This window comes from Mobula hypostoma, chromosome 2 (genome assembly GCF_963921235.1).
Source record: "Mobula hypostoma chromosome 2, sMobHyp1.1, whole genome shotgun sequence".
In the NCBI taxonomy this organism is placed as follows: domain Eukaryota; kingdom Metazoa; phylum Chordata; class Chondrichthyes; order Myliobatiformes; family Myliobatidae; genus Mobula; species Mobula hypostoma.
The window spans coordinates 90,473,024-90,489,974 of NC_086098.1; the positions used below are offsets into that span (position 1 = coordinate 90,473,024).

At 42.2% G+C, this 16,951-nt stretch overlaps 1 long non-coding RNA gene across 1 annotated transcript in view; it reads right to left on the reverse strand.

Annotated features, from left to right (window-relative positions):
* Window positions 1–1,700: 1,700 nt before the first annotated feature.
* LOC134342303 (uncharacterized) overlaps window positions 1,701–16,951 on the reverse strand; it is a 66,118-nt gene continuing 50,867 nt past the window's right edge. Inside the window, exon 3 of the long non-coding RNA XR_010016993.1 lies at window positions 1,701–4,788. This is a non-coding gene — a long non-coding RNA (uncharacterized LOC134342303). The remainder of the gene's footprint in view (window positions 4,789–16,951) is intronic.

Here is a 16,951-nt window from a genome sequence, read left to right on the forward strand (position 1 = left end):
AACTGTGCTACATTCAAATATAACACTTCCAGTTCTGTATTCATCATCCTTAACCCATACAGTATTCCAAAGAGATACAGGTTAGTAAGTTGTTGGCATGCTATATTAGCACCAGAAACATGGCAACATTCCATTTTCATAATTACATTCTCAAAAAATTCTAGAAGATTAGTCAAGCAAGATTTCCCCTTCGTAAATCCATGCTGACTCGAACCTATCCTGCCACTGCTATCCAAATATGCTGCTATTTCATCTTTTATAATCGATTCCAGCATCTTCCCCACCACTGATGTCAGACTAACTGGTCTATAATTGCCTGTTTTCTCTCTCCCTCCTTTCTTAAAAAGTGCGATAACATTAGCTACCCTCCAATCCGCAGGAACTGATCCTGAATCTATAGAAATGATTACCAATGTGTCCACAATTTCTAGAGCCACCTCCTTAAGTACCCTGGGATGCAGACCATCAGGGGATTTATCAAAGTTATAAATTTATAAATTTTTCAAATTTATCAAAATTTATCAAATTTATTAACTATAGAACCAAGGTCACCACAGCTTTAATATTCAATCTACCGTATGCAGTGGTTTGCAGACTTTTGGGAGCTGAACTCTATGTCATGGGGAAGTTGTATACTGATGAACTGTACACTCAGCATCTGTAAAACAACATTGCCCTCCTCCAATTAAAGGATCAGAGAGGGACTCTGGAAAACTTTGACCTCTCCCCATGTTTTGGGAACCAGCTCTCATCAAAGGTAGACATTAATGAAGAAATTCACCATCTCCTTCTATGTGCCAGCACAGACTTTGGTCATGAGGTAAAGAGAATTTGAAGGTCATGACCTCAGACCTGATACGAAACTCATGGTCAACTGGGCAGCAGTGATAGACAACCTGTAGTAAGCACCTCAAGGAACTCAAAGTCAAAATCAAATTAAAAATTATTTTCAAATTACATGTATGTTATCATATAACCACCTTGAGATTTCTCCAGGTGCTCTGGTTTCCTCCCTCAGTCCAAAGATGCAAGTTGTGTGCATACTATGTTGGCACTGGAAGTATGGCCCAGAACAATCCTCATTGATTTGATTTGAAGCAAGCAATACATTTCACTGTGTGTTTTGATGTGCATGTGACAATTAAGCTAATCTTAAATATTTTCTCTTATTTCTCTCACTTAGAGTTGGCCCTGTCCATGATATCCAGATCCTGAAAATGTGTAACTTAAATAAAAATCTTGAATAATTCTTAAATCCTCACTCAGGGAAAGCTTGACACCATGAAAAATGCCACTTTACCTTTTCCAGTGGTTTACCCTTGCTACACTTTCTCAGGAAGCAGTTGTACAATTGCCTACTGCTATCCAAATGTAAACGTTAAGCTCTGACTGTTTTCTGTCCCCAGCCCTTTTACACACCCAAAAGCAGCTCATACTTGCAGCCGGCCACTACTCAACAACCATCCACCAGATTTATGCCACTCTTACAAAGCAGGGTCACTGTTTCCCGTCACTGGGTCAAGTAACATCACGGACTGATGACATTCCTATGACAAAATGGTGGAACAGACTTGATGGTCCGAATGGCCCAGTTTTGCTCCTATGTCTTATGGTTTATACCCCATTACTGTAAAGGTGGGTGTGTAAAGTACCTGCCTCAAAACTGAAAAAACCATGCACTGACTATAGTCAGCAGTCAGTTGAATTTTATTTTGGAAGTAATTTTAATCAATGGAACAAGATATTATCTAAACATACAGCAGTTTAAAATCTGATAACAAAGCACTTAGAGATAAAATATAGAACAAGCTGTTCTATCAAGCACGCCAAAGATGAGATAAAGTTCACAAGCCCCTGGGAACTACAAAGCAAGGTTCCCTGTGGCTTTCACACATTGTTCCATCAATGCACCGCGTGGTGTTTGACACCGGGCAAACGCTATATGGAGAAGTCACAGGAAAAGTTGATTGGAATGGTTTCAGAGATGAGGGTCTTCACATCTGTAAAGATTTAAGATTCAAAATTGTTTATTGTCATTCCCCAGTACAAAAGTGTAAGGGAAAATAAAATGAGTGTTACTCCAGATCCAATACAGCATAAAGAAACACAATAAGCATAAAGAACATAATAAAACAAATCATAAAACACGAATATAAAAGCAATCGGATAAAACATAACGTACAACACTCTGAGTATGGTCATATAGACATAGGATTAGCTTATATACATATACTGATTCTGTACATATAGTGACTAAGTACAGGAGTAGCTATCTGTACATAAGGTGACTGGCAGGAATAAGAAATCACAATTGCTCACCTTAGGACAGAGTTCAAGGAGTTTCATAGCATGAGTTCACAGTGATCAGGTGTACTGATAAAATGGATGATGAAAAGGTACTTCCAATCAGAGCAGGGCAAAAGAGCAGAGGACACGGATTTTAAAAAGCTTAATGAAAGAACCAAGAGAAATAGAGGAAAATTTTTAGCTATCCAGTAAATTATTGGTATCCAGTATGTCTTTTCCGAAAGGGTGTCGCAGTGCTTCTGGCAAAGCGAAGTGTATGTTCGGATACAATTAGCTCGGCGTCATCTAGACCATGTAATGCTCTCTGGTACCAAATTGCATGGAATAGTTCCCTGGGATCATCCCCCGGCATACATATCCCGACATCCTTAGCAATATTCCTCAGCTGCTGTACTCCGAACAGGGTGGTGTATGTTATATTCAGGTTTTGATTTCCTGCACCGGCTCCTCCCTCTTTGATAGCAACTAGTGGGGCGGGGGCAAACACGCCATGGGTATCACCATCACCAGTTCTTTTTAGTTGTGCGTCATCAGGCGATCCTCATCATAATTATATCCGGTCACATTATCTGCTAAATCATTCCAATCTTAACCTCCATATTCATCCTCCTCCCCTCTTTCAGATCCAAAAGCACATATTATTCCTCTCTGGACACCAAGTTGGCCCTGCAGCTTTCGTACCTGCTTTAAACACTTTGATCTCCTGTGTTTTTCTTTTCATTTGGTGATTTCTGTATCACAACCGTCATTAAATCACTGCACTGCTACTTCAACCTCTCCACCTCATTCTCAGCTACCCGGACTGCTGCTGCTTCCTCCTGTGTTTTGTTTTCTTTAACCAGCTTTTCACACGGTAACTGAAAATGGTCCAGATCTATGAAATGCGTACCTCTGTGCCTGTAAATCGGTAAGCTTTTCCTTAAGCTGTACTACCTCCTCACGAAGCCTTTTGATTTCCTGCCTTAATATATCTCGGTCGGCACCAGCTTTGTGCCGACTTTCTATCAAACCCTCAAATGGGCAGGCAACTGCAACTACCTTTTATAATTGTTTAAATTCCTTGTCTGACAATTCCCCCTGGAAAAAATATTAAAAAGAACCTGGTGTGTCCAGCATACTCCCTGTACTGTGACCATTTTCCCAATACTTATTTCTGGAGGAGTCCCCTCCAATCAAAACAGTCCAAGTTCTTCAGACTTGTAGAATTCCCTGAATACTTCATCCTGGGTCAGTAACAATCAGCTACCCAGCACCAGACCTCCCTGTTTCTCACTCATGTGGTCCATCTCAAGTCTCCCATTGGTTCAACAAAGATTTATCCTTGAGCCCAATTCTAATAGAAGGATCTACCACTTTGTAACAATGATCAGAGAGGCACAGAGAGAATCTGTAATAACTGACAAATACCTTTATTGTCTCAATGAAAGAGCATATGAATTTACACAACCACATACCTGTGTGCACACCTACAAAAAGTTTTTCTGACCCTCTAAGAACAGTCAAAGTATAGAAGCGGTAATACCAGTAAATGGAGTCTACACTAGCCATGTGTTCCTTGTGGTCCCACTTCGATCTCCACGTGTGTGGGGTACACCACATCCGCAATGCTGCTAAGCGAGCTATTGCTACTTTCACTATTGAAGCATCTGCTTTTACACTTATTCCTTACCGATTGAAATGTTACATTTCACTGTTATTGGCTATGGGTCATCTGACTGACCTTCAACATCTTTCTTCTTGGCTGTAGTCCAAGCCAGCAACCATTCATTGTCCTTACCACAAGTTTTTATGGTTCTTTGTTCTAAATCAGTTACTAGACCAACAACCAACTTGAACCACTCAAGGCAGACACAGACCTGCATATTATATCTAACCAAAGAGCACCTCACAAATAGTTTTTTTTATTTGGAAATGATCTCTAGTCCAGCAGATTACCTGGAGCATCATTGTGTCTACTTTAAAAACACTATTCCAGCCAAACAACTCCAGTTCACAAAATGGAGGATGCAGAGCAGTTTACAAAATGGCAACCTTCATTCTTTCTACCTCATGGTAAGAGCAAAGACAAATGGTTTGTCTGTACTTGATTCATTCAAATTCACTTTGCAGACTGTAATTCTTTTAGGCGAACAGAATGGTGCTTCTGGATTTCAGTTCAGCATTCAACACTATTGTCCCACAGAACTTGGTGTACAAACTCTTGAAGATGGTATTGGTAAGTGGCAACTGTTTGTGTGCAACTCTAATGGAAATAATCAAACTTTGCCATTTAGGACTACTACACCTGCAATCCACGATCACAGCCATGGGTACTTAAGCAATATCATTTTAAGATATTTTAAAGGTCTATCAATCCTCATATTCAGTGGAGCCCAGATGGCAGTCTCAAGTCACGAGTGCAGTTTCCAGTTAGGAAAGCTGGGATGCAGGTACAATCAAAATGTAATCCACTCCCTCCTATCCTGCTGGTGACTGTAGGCCCTGGAAAATAAAATTGAAGACCTTAGAGCAAGGTTACAGTGCAAGAGAGACATCTGGCACTGCTGTGTACTTTGCTTCACAAAAATATGGCTCACCCTTGCCTTCTCAGACACAGCACTGCAGCCCAAGGGCTTTACAAAGACAGGACAGCTGAGTCTTTTAAAGGTAGAGGAGGTGGAGCATTCTTCATGATCAACTCATTGTAATGCACAGGTGTGACAATTCTGTTTCAGTCCTGCTCACCTGACCTGGAACATCTAGTGGTCAAGTGTCATCCATTTCAACTGCCAACAGAGTTTTCTGCTGTCATTCTGGTAGTGGTGTACATTCCACCTCTGGCCAATGTCAGGCAAGCACTGAAGGAGCAGAGCTCTGTGATCAGTAGTCATGAAACAGCGCACCCTGATACCTTCCCAATCATTGTGGGAGATTTCAACCAGGCCAGCTTGAAGAAATCTCTGAATAATTACCAACAACATATCACCTGTGGAACCAGAGGAGCCAAAACTCTTGACCGATGTTATACCACCATCAAGAACACTTATCCTGCCATCTCACATCCACACTTTGGAAAGTTCGATCACAGGTCTGTATTTCTACTCCTGCCATGGTGGGATCAAAGGAAGGTGGAAGAGCTCTTACAGGACTGCTTTGAGTCAGTGAACTGGACAATATTCAGGGATTCATCTTTGAATCTGAATGAATATGCCACAGTTGTCATCAACTTCATCAAGACCAGTGCAGATTAGTGTGTGCCTTCAAAAACACATTCAAAGCTGTGGATGAACCAGGAGATTTTTAGTCTGCTGAGGGTTGGATCAGTGGCATTCAAGACTGGTGATCCAGAACTACGCAAGATGTCCGGGTATAACCCACAGCAGGCTATTTTAAGAATGAAAAGCAAACAATTCCAATTGAAGTTAGAAATGAAATCGGATGCATGTCAGCTCTGGCAGGGTTTGCAAGCCAAGGTGAAACCTAACATCATGAATGGTCGTGATGCTTCACTCCCAGATGAGCTGAACACATTTTATGCACAATTTGAAAGGAAGAATAAAACTACACCTGTGCGAATCCCTACAGTATCTAGTGATCTTATGATCTCTGTCTCGGAGGCAGACTTCAGAACACTTTATGAGAGGGTGAACCCTTGCAAGGTGTCAGGCCCTGATGGTGTACCTGGTAGGACACTGAAAACCTGTGCCAACTAACTGGTGGGAGTGTTCAAGGACATCTTCAATTTCACACTGCTGCAGTCTTAGGTTCCCACCTGCTGTAAAAGGGATACAATCATACCAGTACCCTAGAAGTGCAGGGTGAGCTACACGCACATCTACTGTGATTAAGTGCTTTGAGAGTTTAGTCATGGCCAGAATCAACTCCTGTTTAAGCAAGGACCTGGACTGGGACCCATTACAATTGCCTCAATAGATCTACCATGGATGTATTTTCACTGGCTCTCTACTCATCCTTGGATCACCTGGATAATAGCAATACCTACATCAGGCTGCCATTTGTTGATTACAGCTCAGTGTTCAACACAATCATACCCTCAGTACTAATCAAAAAGCTCCAAAACCTGGGCCTCTGTACCTTCCTCTGCATTAGGATGCTTAACTTCTTCAATGGGAGACCACAGTCATTGCAGATTGGAAATAGCATCTCCTCCACATTGACAGTTAACACTGATGCACCTCAAGTATGCTTGTTTAGCCCACTGCTCTACTCTCTCTACACTCACAACTGTGTGGCTCGACACAGCTCAAGCACCTTCTATAAATTTGCCGATGACCCAACTATTATTGGCAGAATTTCAGATGGTGAAGAGGACACGTGCAGCAGTGAGGTAGACCAGCTGGTTGAGTAGTGTTGCAATAATAACTTTGCACTCAACATCAGTAAGACCAAAATTAATTGTGGACTTCAGGAATGGGGAGCCCAGGGAACACACACCAGTGCTCATCAAGGGATAGAAGTGGAAAGGGTAAGTAGTTTCGGATTCCTGTGTGTCAACATCTCTGAAGATCTATCCTAGGCCAGGCATATGATGCAATTACAAAGAAGGCATGATGGCGGCTGTATTTCATAAGGAGTTTGAGGAGACTTGGTATATCACCAGAGACTCAAATTTCTGCAGAGGTACTGTGGAGAGGATTGTAACTGGCTGCATCACCGTCTTATAATGGGGGTGGGAGGCCCACGGCACAGGATTGGAAAAAGCCGTAGAAAGCTTCAAACTCAGACAACGCCATCACGGAACCTAACCTTGCCAGCATCAAAGTCATCTCAAAAGCCGATGCCTCAAAAAGAATGGCACCCGTCATTAATGACCCCCATCACCTAGGACATGCCCTCTTCTCATTGCTGCCCTCAGAGGAGCCACAGGAGCCTGAAGAGACACAATCAACATTTTAGGAAATTCCACCATCAGATTTCTGAATGAACAATGAACCCATGTGTATGACCTCAGTATTTTTTGCTCATTTTTGCACTACTTACTTAATTTAAATTTTATGCATATTTCTTAGTGTAATTTATAGTTTTTTTTTTACTATACTATTGCCGCAAAACAACAAATTTCATGACAAATGCCAGTGATATTAAACCTGATCCTGATTCCCACTCCTTGGTCTAAATACACCAGAGCTCAGCTGGGTTTTGGACTTCCTAACCAGCAGACTTCAGATAGGCAGGATGAAAAACTGCTCTTCCCTCCCCATCATCCTTTACATCAGTGCTCCTCTCAGCATTGTATGCTGAGTCCACTGTAGTACCCTCTGCTCACACCTGACTGCATGGCCAAACACCCAAAAAACTACATTGTCAAGTTCACCGAGGACATGGCAGTGGTGGGGCTCATCAGCAATAATAAGATGGCCTACAGATGGAAGAGCTCGAGGCCTGGTGCCAGGCAAACAACCTCTTCTTCAATGTCAAGAAGACAAAGGAGATAGTTATTGGTTCCTGAAACTCTGCCATCAGATTTCTGAATGGACACTGAACTCATATGGACTACCTCACTATTTTTATTTTTGTTCTCTTTTTGCGCTATTTACAGCCTCCTTTATATTGGTGGCACTGCCGTAGAAACAGTGAGCAGCTTCAAACGCACGGGAGTACACATCTTCCACAATCTCTTCTGGTCTCTAAACACACTGACACAATCAGGAAAGATCACCAATGCCTTTACTTTCTGAGGAGGCTGAAGAGAGCTGGACTATGCACGTCAATACTCACGACCTTTTGCAGATCCGCAGTAGAGAGCATCCTAACATGTTGCAACATGCACGTTACGGTAACTGCATTGCAGTAGACAGGAAAGCTTTACAACAGGTAGTCAAAGTGCCTAGCACATCACCAGCACCAACCTACCTGCCATCAAGGTCATACAGTATGTACAGAAAGGTGCTGGGAAAAGGCCAGCAAAGTCATGAAGGATCCCACCCACCCTGATCATAGACTGTTTGTCCCACTCCCATCATGGAAGAGGCGACGTAGCATCCATGCCAGGATCACCAGATTCAAAAGCAGTTACTTCCCCCAAGCACTAAGGCTGATCAACACCTCCACCCACTAACCCACCCTTCACAACACCACACCCCCACCACCTCTATTTTATCATTTCCTGTCAGAGTTAACTTATGTACAGACACTCCTCTACCTGGCATCACTTCATGGACATACAATCAATCTACATAGTGCAGATAACCTATCTTATGTATTTATATTTACTGTATTCTTAATTAATATGGTGTTCTTTATCTTATTGTATATTTTTTTGTGCTGCTTTGGATCTGGAGTAAACATTTGAGCAAAACATTAAAACTACTGTAAGTTATAAAAATACATAAATAAATATTGCATAAGTGGAATAGCGAGGCAAGTTCATGGATTCATGGACCATTCAGAAATGTGATGGCAGAGAGAAAGAAATTGTTGCTGAATCACTGAGTTTGGGTGTTCAAGCTCATGCACCTTTTCCCCAATGGTAATAATGAGAAGAGGGCACGTCCCACTGGCCTTTTTGAATCACTGCCTTTTGAAGATGAAGGGTTGTTTCTGTGATGGAACTGGCTGAGCCCATGGCCTCTTTGCAAACTTCATATCAGGAGGTGATCAGAATGCTCTCTATCACACATCTGTGGAAACTGGCAAGAATTTTATAAAACACATTAGAAATATCATGGTTTTCAGATTTGCCCAAGCGACAGAGCCGGACAGCATAGAATCAAAGGAAGATTATAGTAATGGAGGCCAATTAGCCCATGAAGTTTGTGGCAGTTCAGCATGGAGAACTAGAATGCTGAGCTTCCAAAAACATAATGTACAAAAATTAAATACTATAAACTTTAACTGGGAGTGCTATTCAACATGTGAGTGCCTTTACTTCTACCCCGTTATCAGTGAGTGAAACAACCAATATTGAAAGTATTTGGAGATTATTTGAATAATTATTTCCCAAAAAAAATCAGATGAGTCAAGAAAGGAATATAACTTTAAAAATGTCATTGTTCAAAAGTTAGGTTACTGTCCCTTGTGTGCAACCAGCTATGTTGATTCTGTTGGTCTTGTAAATGACAGGGTATAAAAGTGGGGGAGACATCTTCTATGTAAAACTTTGGAATAAACTTGCAAAGGCTTTCCTGGAGGGTATTGTATGCTTCATGGAAGAAAATACATTGTATTTTCCTGCTGATTGGAGGTAAATGAACATAGTGTTTGTCCTATTCTACTGTTTAAAGGAAAACATAAAAAATGCCTTTATTTCAATCAAGGTGGCACTGAGCTGCAGTCTCTGTTGATATCATGACTTACATTTATTTTTATTTGTAGGGATGGTTTGGGGGACAGAACAGGATGAGTGGTATCGGATGTCTGTGCAGGCAGGAGGCTTGAGGGCCAAAGATTGATCAGAAATCTGGAAGTCAAGGACCAAGGCCAAAGCCCTGGGTCTACGAGTCTGCATGTCAACCGGGGAAGTCAGAGGGTCAATGTCTGCAAGTACGCGAGTCCAAAGGAAGCTGATGGCCCTGAAGCAGCCTGTACTGGGGTTGGGTGACTATTCATGTGAGTGATTGGGTGAGTGGGCAGATCGAAGGGAGGAAAGGGGCTTATTTTGCTGTTGTTTTTTTGTTGCTGTTCTGCTGTACATTATGAGTATGCAATGTTGGTGATGGAACATGTGGCAACATTTATGGGCTGCCCTTCAGAACATTCTTAGGTTATGTTGGCTGCTAACACAAACGATGATTTTTGCTGTATGCTTTGATGTACATGTGATAAATAAATGAAGCTGAATCTTAGCAAAATATCTCTACAATTCCACATATTGCCAAACATCAATTTTTAAAACATGTTATTCAAAAGATCTTTCAGAAATCTTTATTCAAATGTGATTAGCAAATACACCTTGCAACATGTCCTGTTTCTGCACTTCTGCTTTGCTTTGTTTTGTTCTCTCCACAAGCAACGCCCCAGCTTCAATGTTCTTATTGTGGTTTTCAAGTTGTGGCTTGGCTCATACCTTCTCTAAAAATTCAAGCTCTCCAAGTTTGTTGAGCTCCTTAGCTCTGTTCCCTTTTGGACAGTTGATTCCTATTACATAATGGCATAGTTAGACCACAAGACCATAAGATATACTGAACATAGGAGCAGAATTAGGCTATTCGGAAATCGAGTCTGCTCCTCCATTGCATCATGGCTGATTTTATTTTCCCTATCAACTCTATTCTCCTGCCTTCTCTCCTTTGATATCTTGCTAATCAAGAACCTCCCAGCCTCCACCATGGTAGTATAGCAGTTAGTACAATGCTGTTACAGCTCGAGGTATCACAGTCTGGAGTTCAATCCCAGCAACCCCTATGGAGTCTCTGTAAATTCTCCCCATGGAATGCGTGGGTTTTCTCCGGGTTCTTCAGTTTTCTCCTTCCTACAAACCAAAGATGGTTAATTGGTAATTATAAATTGTCCCGTGATTAGATTGGGGTTGCTAGGCAGTGTGGCTCAAAGAGCCGGAAGGACCTATTCTGCACTGTATCTCTAAATTAAAACAATAAATCTACCCAACAACTTGGCCTTCACAGCATCTGAATTCCACAGTTTCACCACCTTCTATTAAAGAAATTCCTCCTCATCTCTGTTCTAAAGGATATTCTTCTATTCTGAGGCTCTGACTTCTTGTCCTAGAGTCCCCCACTCCCCCCCCCCAAAGGAACCATCATCTCCAAGTACACTCTACACTGAGAGGCCACTTTATTAGGTAGTCCTGTATACCTGCTCATTAATGCAGGTATCTAATCAGCCATTCATGTGGCAGTAACTCAATTCATTAAAGTATGTAGACATGTAATGCCCGAGTAAAGATTTTACTGCTAATATTGTAGGATATTTCATGTAATGGTTTTCTGTAGAAGTAGTGTGTTCTGCTGGTAGTGTTTGGGTTACCATTAAAGATAAGGGGTGCTTTGGAATGCTGTGTTATCCAATTGGGAGGATGGAACTGGGAGAAGGTTCTTGAGAATGCTGGGGGTAAGGATTTGTGATGGACACAGGTGAGTTGAGGTCTTTTTTGGTGGGAAATAAAGGGAGAGGAAGCTTGAGAGAACTGGCCATAGAACTTGATCTGGCGGGAAGGTATGATCTGATGGAGCCAAAGGGGGAATTCTTTTGGGGATCGGTGAATAGGAGTTGACGCCATGAGTACATCAGACACAATGGCTTTTGGAAGATTTGAGCTTCACCTGAGCACATTTGACTGTTTAATTATAATGGGCCCTTTTTGCTTTTTTCTTTTCTTTAATAATTCTTTGGTTAAGTTAACATTCATAAATAGACTTTCTTTATACTTGTATGCGTCTACAATCTTTTATTTCTTGCTGATGGGTGATTGCATGGGGCAGTAAATCACACAGTACTTACACAAATCAGCTTTGGGTGGGTGAGACATCCCATCTTTTTGGGTTTAGTGGGACCCAAGTCATATTGACCCTAGACGTGCAGAGTCTGAGAAAGGTGGTTTTCTCACCGCTGAGTCCAGTGGCTAATGAGACACGCCCAGTAAAATTCAAACATTTCACATGAAACATCAGAATGGGGAAGAAATGTGAAAACAATGACCAAACTGGTTCAAGTGGACAGGAAAATGACGGCAACTCAAATCATCACATGTTACAACAGTGGTGTGCAGAAGAACCTCAGTAAACAACTCTGTTTAGGGAAGTTCTTCTGCAATCCACTGTTGTAACACTTTGAACCTTGAAGTGGTTGGATTACAGCAGCAGGAGACCACAAACATACTCAGTGGCCACATTAGCTACCAGAAGTACGTTTTAAGGTGGCTACTGAGTCTATCTATGCCTTTCAATATTCTATATGTTTCAATCAGATTCTCTCCCCTCCCCCCCCCCCCAAACTTCAAGTACAGACCCAGAGTCATTACACTCCTCAACTTTTTCATTCCTGGATCATTCTCATGAACCTCCTGTGGACCTTCTCCAATCCTAGCACATCGTTTCTTAGACAAGGAGCCCAAAACTGCTCACAATACTTGAAGTGCAGCCTGACCCATGCCTTAAAAAGCCCCAACATTACATATTTACTTTTATAATGTAGTTCTGTTGAAGTTCCTTCTTTATATTTCTTTAAGGGCATTGGAACCATTTCTGTGGTGGTGGGTTTTGTACAAGTGATACAGGCTGTACCTCAACAGTACCAAGATCAGCATCCTCACAGCAGTCATTTGTTGGGAAAACTTTAGACCAGTTTGGTCCTTTGAGAGAATTCAAGAGGAAGGGAAGAAATGTAGTAAGTGGAAGCTAGAAAAATAAATATGCTGAAGAAAAAAAAGACATCAAGCAAATGATACAATAATGATAAGGAGACTAATGATAAAATAAGTCAAAGTCAGCATGGTTTCTGTTAAGGGAAATTTTGCCTGACAAATCTGTTGGAGTTCTTTGAGGAAGTAATAAGCAGGGTGGACAAAGGAGAGTCATTATATATTATTTACTTGGATTTTCAGAAGGCAATTGATCAGGTGGCACACATGAGGCTGCTTAACAAGATAAAGTCCTGTGGCATTACAGGAAAGATACTGGCATGGATAGAGGAATGGCTGACAGGCAGGAGGCAGTGAGTGGGGAAAAAAAGGGGCCTTTTCTGGTTGTCTGCCAGTGACCAGTGGTGTTCCTCAGGAGTCAGTATTGGGACTGCTGCTTTTCACATTGTTTGTTGATGATTTGGATAATGAAATTGATGGCTTTGTGGCAAAGTTTGAAGATGATATGAAGATAGGTACAGGGGTAGGTAGTGCTGAGGAAGCAATGCAATTGCAGCAGGACTTAGATAAATTGGAAGAATGGACAAAAAAGTGGTAGATGGAACAGTGCTGGGAAATGTATGATAATGCATTTTGGTAAAAGGAACAACAGTGTAGACTATTATCTAATTGGGGAGAAGGTTCAAACATCAGAGATGCAGGGGGAATTAGGAGTCCTCATACAAGACCCCTAGCAGGTTAATTTACAGGTTGAGTGTGTGGAAAAGGCGGCAAATGCAATGTTGGTATTTATTTCAAGGGAAATAGAATATAAAAGCTAGGAGATAATGCTGAGCCTTTATAAGACACTAGACAGGCTGCACTTAGAGTACTGTCAACAATTTGGGCCCCATATTCAAAATAGATACATTGTCATTGGAAAGAGTCCAGAGGAGGTTTACAAAGATTATTTCAGGAATTAAGGGGTTAACATATGAGCAACATTTGGCAGCTTTGGGCGTGTACTCCCTGAAATTTAGAAGAATTTGGAAGGATCTCATTGAAACTTACAGAATGTTGAAAGGACAAAATAAGGTGGATGTGGAGAGGATGATTCCTATGGTAGTGGTATCCAGAACTAGAGGGCACAGCCTCAAAATTGAGGAGAAACCTTTTAGAACAGAGATTAGGAGGAATTTTGTTAGCCAGAGGGTGATGAATGTGTGAAATGCTCTGCCACAGACTGTGGTAGAGGCCAAATCCATGGATATATTTGAAGCAGAAGTTGATAGTTTCCCGATTGGTCTGGACATCAAAGGATATGGCGAAAAGGCAGGTGTATGGGGTTGAGTGAGATCCGGGATCAGCCATGATGGAATAGTGGAGCAGGCTCAATGGGCTGAACGGCAATAATTCTGCTCCTATGTCTTATGGTCTTGTAGTCTAAGCAAGAGGATCAAAGTACAGGAAAAGGTACTTTTGGTCTTATGGTCTTAGAAAATGTTTCAGGGACAAAATTAAAGGCAGGAAGGAATAAAGGAGGTACTTGAGGAGCCTGATCTGCATCCTCCAGGGGTGAGTGAGAGGCAGCGTTCATTACACCCACTAACTGCTACAAATACTTGGTGATGCCTTTTGGACTTTCCAACAGTTGAGCCTTTTTCCAAACCTTCATCAACGGGATCCTTTGAGACATGCTATACAGGTTTGTGTTTGTCTCTGTCAATGACATCCTTATCCTCCCCAAGGAACCCCAAGACCATATCTGTCATGTCTGTTCAACACTTCAACGTCCCCTCGAAAAACAGTTGTACTGCAGGTTAGAAAAATCTCATTTCTACACTCCAGTCGTTTCCTTCCTTGGTTATGTTCTTTCACCACAAGGCATAACCATAGATCCAGAGGAAGTGTGTGCTATCATTGAATGGCCCCGACTGCCCTCACTCAAACAGCCACAACACTTCTTGGGCTTCTCCAACCTCTACCACTGATCATCAGAAACCAACTAAATTGCTGCTTTTCTCACCTGCCTCATTGATAAATTGCTCTGCTGCCAAGGGCCACGCCCTTGATTAACTCAGGATACACTTCACTACTGCTCCCATTCTCTGCCATCTGAACCCCTCCATATGTTTCGTGCTAGCAGTGGACACATCTGACATGAGCAGCAGGGCCAGCCTCTCCCGGTGAGGACTGGATGGGAAGGCACACCCTTGTGCCTTCTCCCCAACTCTTCAACTCTACACAGCACCATTATGGAGTAGAAGGCAGGAAGCCACTTGCCACCAAATGGGCCTTGGAAGAATGGAAACCATAAAGATTATAGGACCATAAGATACAGGAGTAGAATTAGGCCATTCAGCCCATCAAGACTGCTGCCCCATTTGATCATGGCTGATCCATTTCTCTCACAACCCCATTCTCCTGCCTTCTCCCTGTAACCTTTCATGCCTTGAATTATCAAGAATGGATCAACTTCTGTCTTTAATACTTCCAATGAACTGGTCTTCACAGCCACCTATGGCAACAAATTCCAGATTCACCACACTTTTTCTAAAGAAAGTCCTCCTCCTGTCCAATCTAAATAGACATCCCTCTAATCTGAGGTTGTGCCCTCTGGTCCTAGACTGCTCCACTATAGGATACTTCCTCCCCACATCCACTTTATTTAGGCCTTTCAAAGTTCAATAGAAACATAGAAAACATACAGTGCAATACAGGCTATTTGGCCCACAAAGTTGTGCCAAACAGGTCCCTACCTTAGAACTACCTAGGCTTTACCCATAGCCCTATTTTTCTAAGCTCCATGTAGCCATCCAGGAGTCTCTTATAAGACCCTATCGTTTCTGCCTCCTCCATTGCCACTGGTAGCCCATTCCACACACTCATTCTGTGTAAAAAACTTACCCCTAATATCTCCTCGCTACCTACTTCCAAGCACCTTAGAACTATGCCCTCTCGTGCTAGCCATTTCAGCCCTGGGGAAAAGCCTCTGACTATGCCTCTCATTATCTTGTACACCTCCAGCAGGTCACCTCTCATCCTCTGTCACTCCAAGACAAAAAGGCCAAGTTCACTCAAGCTATTCTCATAAGGCATGCTCCCCAATCCAAGCAACATCTTTGTAAATCTCCTCTGCACCCTTTCTATGGTTTCCACGTCCTTCCTATAGGGAGGCGACCAGAACCGAGCACAGTACTCCAAGTGGGGTCTGACCAGGGTCCTATATAGCTACGTTACCTCTCAGCTCCTAAACTCAATCCCACGATTGATGAAGGCCAATGCACTGTATGCCTTCTTAACCACAGAGTCAACCTGTGAAGCAGCTTTGAGTGTCCTATGGACTCAGACCCCAATATCTCTCTGATCCTCCGCACTGCCAAGAGTCTTACCATTAATGCTATATTCTGCTGTCATAGGTTTCAATGAAATCCTTCCTCATTCGTCTAAATTCCAGCAAGTACAGGCCCAGAGACATCAAATGCTTTACATATGATAAATCTTTCATTCCCAGGAGGATTTTCATGACCCTCCTTTGAACTCTCAACCACGTCAGCTCATTCTTTCATATACAAGGGGCCCAAAACTGTTCATTGTCGTACAATGTAAAAAGCAGTCCCAATATCAACCTCTGTGGTACACCACTAGTCACTGGCAGCCAAACAGAAAAGGCCTCCTTTATTCCCACTCTTTGCCTCCTGCTAATCAGTCAATGCCTTATCCATGCTAGGATTTTTCCTGTAATACCATGGGCTCTTATCCTGCTAAGCAGCCTCATGTACAGCAGCTTATCAAAGGTCTTCTGAAAATCCAACTACACAAATCCACCAATTCTGCTTTGTCTATCCTGCTCATTATTTCCTCAAAGAATTCAAACAAATTTGTCAGGCAAGGTTATCCCTTAAGGAAATCATGCTGACTTTGGTCTATTTTACCATTTGCCTCTAAATTCCCCAAAACCTCATCCTTACATTCAACTCCAACATCTTCCCAACCACTGAGGTCATGCTAACTGGCCAATAATTTCCTTTCTTCTGCCTCCCTCCCTTCTTGCAGTGTGGGGTGACATTTGTGATTTTTCAGTCCTCTGGAACCATGTCAGAATCTAGGGATTCCTGAAAGACCATTATTAATGCCTCTGCAATCTTTTCAGCCGCCTTTTTCGGAACCCCAGAATACTCCATCTGGTCCAGGTGACTTATCTACCTTCAGACCTTTCAGCCTCCCAAGCATCTTCTTCCTAGTAATTGAAACTGCACTCACTTCTGCCTCCTGACACACTCAAACTTCTGATATACCACTACAGTCTTCCACAGTGAAGACTGATGTAAAATATTTATTCACTTCTTCCGCCATGTTATTACCCCATTACTATCTCTCCAGCATAAATTTTCAACAGTCCAATAT